Raw genomic sequence first — 5206 nt, forward strand, 5'->3', positions numbered from 1 at the left:
TGAAAAGATATCAATGTCGAACGTTTCTTCGGAATTGTTTAATGTTAATATTATCTCACATTGAAATAATATTTTTGGGACCAATTTCGCAACAAAAGAAAGACTCTGTTTTAAAATAAGTATAAATGAACTTTTTTTTAAATGACTGTAAATTTGGGGATTTCACAGAATGTTAAGAATCCATTTTAAGGTAGATCCTGTGAGGTCAAACTGAAACTCTTGCATAGACAAGCTTCCTTCAAATGTGTGGGAATGGGGATGATCTCCATTCTTTCCGTGTATTGTTCTCCATGTTTTGCGAGATCCATAGTTCCATCATAAGGCTTCATGGTGGGAGTTTGGAAGTGCTTTAGGACTCTAGTATCAACTATCGCAAGAGCAAATCTTGAGATCATGTGGCTCGTGAGGGATACCTCTAGTATAGGTTGGACTATAATGGGCAAACTTGAGATCATTTGCCTTAATCTCTGAAGTTTTTTTTGGCCATGACCAGGCTCATTCCAACATCAAGGTCCATATGGTTTTCATGTCTACCATCGGGGTCCATTTTAACTATTCCCTAATTCATTGGTTTTTTGTCCCAGTAAGTAAAGATGTAGTCTTTGAGAAAATTGTTACATTTTTCTTTTAATTGGTTTAGTCTTGAAAATTCTAAAATTAAAGTCGACTGGGTTGAGTGGTTAAAAAATTCCGTATTGGCTATTCAATTAATTATTTGTTCATTGATCTCTTTTTTTCTAGTTTTCTTTATATATATAAAATTCAGTTGTTAAAAAAAATCAAAGAATGTGTTAGAAAAAAAACATATCATAAAATAGATATAACTAAACTTGTGTAAACAATCAACTCATAACAACTTTTTATTTGTAACAAAGTAAAACTGTAAAATAATATTAAACTAGGGAAGAACTCCGCTTTGCGGGGTTGGAAACGCCAAAGAATTGAAAAAATACAGGAAGATTTTATTAAGTTACATTGTAAAGGACCATGCTATTTAAATATGAAAAATGCAACAAATAACAATCATGTTTGTACTTCAAACACCATCCCAAATCAACTCAGCATTACGGTTCCAAAGTTTTAGGAACCGATGTAAACGGTTCTAGTTCCGGTTCCGACAACTTAGGAATCAACGGTAGTTTCTTTTCTACCCTGAATTGGATGCTAAAAACTTTGCATTCAAGACATGTTTGCAGAATCCAATGTCACAAATTACTAAATTGTTTCATATTTGAGTGTAGGAATTGTGTAATTGTTGGTCGCATCTGTTTGTCAAAACAAAAACACACATTGATAATTTTTTAATGGAGGGAAAAAAGTGAAATATTATAGATAAGCACCAGAACTCAGTAATATGTGGTTGACATACCTTTGATGTGGCTTAAACCCACAGATATAAGTCAATGGTGTAGATTATTTGTTGGTTGTCATCTTGTTTTCTTGAAGCATGTATAAGAATCGAACAAATTGTATAGAAAACCCTAAACCCTAAAACATGTTTCTAGACATGTAATTTGTGAATATACAAATGTGGGAATGGGAAAATTTTAAATCCACTCACTAGCCTGTAGCCAACATTGTATCGGTTGATTCTTTTTAACTTAATAGAATTAAGAGGAGACAAGAGTTAATACAAAAGGAACGAATTAACACAGAAAAGTCAAGAAAATGAGACTTCCCCATCAAGTCTAACCTTTTACAAATTTTCCCTCTTTAAAATCATGCATATTGATGAGAAAAGTTTAAAGATGAACCTGTGATGCTGCATTGAGATCAGAACTCTTCTCACCTAAGCTATCTAGCTTTTCGCCTCTTTCAAGGATATTATAAATGGTTTTATGCTGTGAAAAAAAAAGATTATTTGCCGCAGTTAATAACAAAAATTCATTTCGAAAATAAGGAATTTGATGCTTACAAGGATGATTTTGGTTTCATCCAATTCGTCTTCAACAGCTTGTCTACCTGAGCAGGATCCTGTATAGTTAAAAAAAAGATTCAAATATGATATCAGATATCTGATAAAAAAGAGCACATCAAGTGCATAACAATGTCAAAGAAGGTTAAATGTTACCTCAAACATGAAACCTGGTTAAAGCATCATTAAGATATGGCCATTGAGCAGTGATATCTTTGTATGTTCTGCCATGAATTTCCATGCTTCTTTTCGTACTCATCTATAACCTAATCAAAATATAGCTTCAAGTCATTTATATAAACCTTTAAGGATCTGATATGATTGATCATATGATCATTTGTTTCTTAAAGTTATTAATAATATGAGCTTACTTAGTTCAACACAGAGAAGGCGCTCCTAACCGGATAGTGATCATCCATTAAGCCCACCACGCATAAACCATTTCTGTTATATGAATGCACCTTATACTCCATCATAGAGAAAAGAAATTCAATTAGCTAGTACCATAACATGTATCCATGGAAAACATTCTATCACTTTAATTTAAGGAAAATTTTCACAATCTCACTTTAGTTTAAGGAAAATTTTCACAATCTTAGATGGTGTCATATGAACATCAATAATTTATGCTTCAATCTATGGTCATTTGAATCAATAGATGATTCATTTCAAGATATGAAATTCAAATCGTTCCCAATGTAATTCTTTTAAAATTTACCATTGAAACCCCATATCTAATAATCACCGTGCTGATAAAATTTTAAAATCAATGACAGGATTCAGGAAAAATGGTAGAAGCAAAACAAAGGTGGTTTATGTAACCTTCGTGTTGATTCGGTAGTAATCAACTTTGGTCCAGTATGCTGACGTAGCACTGGCATGTTTAAGTTTGATCAGAACATGGTTAAGTCTTCCATGACATGAGACCGAAGATTAGCTGAAAATAATTCACGTTTATGGTAAAGATAGGAACATTTAGTATTGGCTTCAGCTAATGCCCTTTGGGCTTTTAGATATGCTTTTAGGGCATTTCTTTCTTCAATTTCACATTTTCTACGGTGTTCTTGTGCTTCATCTTGTTCCTTATCTTGTTGTTCTTCAATCTCAAGTAGTGATTTGAGATCCATGACAGCAGTTTCTGAGATGTTTGTGGGACCAAAATATAGAGATAAAAAGAAGATGATGAGAAGTAGAACATATAGAGGAGTATTTGGCACATAAAAGAAACCTAATGTTTTGCAAGCGGTTGGTAGTTAAGATTCACCTGGCCATAGTTGCAGATCAATGGGAAGATGATGTCGCAGATGAAACACTGGTGGCGGTCTTGGCTCTCTGTGGCCGCTTGGGGTGTTCTTTGTTCTTCGGTGTGTTGAGCTGGTTTTCGCCTAGGGCGGCGATGATGGCCACTGTGACACGCGATCGCTCCATCTCGAACCCTCCTCAGAGAAAGATGGAATAGAAACGAAAAACAAAAGGTGTGGAAGATTACTGTTGGAACACGATTGATAAAGCGATGAGAAGTAGCATTTAAAACGAGAGAGATGAATGATGATGGACGGGGTAAATGTGGCCGACTCCAAAAAATTATCCCCCAATCAATGAAAAAAGCGGTGTTAAACGCATGGACACCAGTCCCAGAACTTGAAGGAGAAACCGTTTTGCGGTGGATGGGGTAGTCGATAAGAGAGATAAGGCGGTGGAGAGGAACCGAGAAACATGGATATGATCGGTAGAAAATACATGGAGGTATTCTATTGGATGTTAGAGACGGTGCATCATAAATGGGAGACACATGGACAATGGATCAAGACATTTGGAAAGGCTATAGGATAAGAGTATGAAGGAAACAAACAAAAAAAAACAAAAAAAAAAAAAACAAAAAACAAAAACAAAATTCACCAACCAATCACAAGAAAAAATTATTCACAATGATACTCTCTTTTAATATATTACATAATTCCGAGAAAAAAGCCTTCAAAATTTAAAATCATAATGAGAAAATTTCCACACTCTCTTTTTTTACTTTACCAACTTTACCAAGTTTAATTAACCAAAAGGTTTAAAAGCTTTTGTTGTGGTTGCTCCTGTTAGTTGCATATTTAAATGTAAAAAATCTATAAATGTTTAGTAATCTTATATATGTTCTTATTAACCATTCTGAAAATCTTCTTAAATGATAATTTAGACAAAATTATTGACATCACATCGTCTGGATAACCATATATTAAATAAAATGTCTTCTAGAAAGAAGTTAAAAGATAGCATTAATCAATGGTCCTATGTTTTCAGGAAAATTTATCAACTTTGAAATTGTAAAAGTCATAAACTTTTTATCAACAACAAACACCTGATCAAGGAGACACATGCAAACACTTGAGAGGCAATCATCATAATCATCTACCATTTTTAATTAAATATGATGTTCAACGTTTATGTATATAAGTTTACGACATCTGAATTAAATGAAGTATTTTCTCGTTCGAGTGTTACATGGGCGAACATTATTTTTGGACATTCTCACAATATTAAATATTAATATTGTGGACGTGTGGTCTTTAGGTGTTTGAAGTCGAGACATCTTTCCTAAGTGCCCGCATACTTATTAGTTATTAGTCATGTCATATTAATAAACATAATAGAAACATACTTTATGTAACTTCATTTATCGAAATATACTTTTTCACTCACAATATTAAGCTATTAATCCACCTTATGCAATGTACTCTTGTTAGTTAACACAAATTAGTAACATGTGTACGTTAAACATATATTCGTGGTGATGATTGTTGTATCTAATTTTGGTATTTTTCTTACCATACTTTGATAATCAAGCTAGCTCGTTATTACGGCTCGTCTTAACAAACATGAGCACATTTTGATTTTAAAAGCGAAAAAAATAAATTATGTTGTTTTCTACGTCAAATGAACCATATCATGCTTTTGTGCTTTCAACCAAATAAGAAATCCGTATAGTTTCCAACAACAAATGATATCAACAAGGTCTCAAAAATTTATGAGTCTCTCTCTAAAACTTTTATATTCATATGAATTATATTAGTGTGTCATCTAAGTAAGTCTTTAATTATTTGTTTCTAAACATTTGTATTATTACAATATTGAATGAACACCCAAATTGACATCGACAAGCGAATTCGAATAATGTTCTAATTTTTAAAGATTCATTGTCATTCGTGCCAGCATGGAAATATGTACTCAAAGATGTTGATGTTTGGTGCATGTCATGTCAGTTCTATAAAGTTTCCAATATGGTGGTCCTTAATTCAACAATTC

The 5206-nt window shown here is 33.0% G+C and overlaps 1 long non-coding RNA gene across 1 annotated transcript; it reads right to left on the minus strand.

Annotated features, from left to right (window-relative positions):
• Positions 1 to 908: 908 nt before the first annotated feature.
• Positions 909 to 3621, minus strand: LOC145064998 (uncharacterized). Its single transcript, XR_013688189.1, has 5 exons — positions 3180 to 3621; positions 2287 to 3053; positions 2072 to 2181; positions 1916 to 1974; positions 909 to 1841 (listed from the first exon to the last, which is right to left on the minus strand). It is a non-coding gene; the product is annotated as an uncharacterized LOC145064998 (long non-coding RNA).
• Positions 3622 to 5206: the final 1585 nt, after the last annotated feature.

The sequence above is a fragment of the Lactuca serriola genome, chromosome 7, assembly GCF_051521515.1.
Source record: "Lactuca serriola cultivar US96UC23 chromosome 7, Lser_US96UC23_V15, whole genome shotgun sequence".
NCBI lineage: Eukaryota > Viridiplantae > Streptophyta > Magnoliopsida > Asterales > Asteraceae > Lactuca > Lactuca serriola.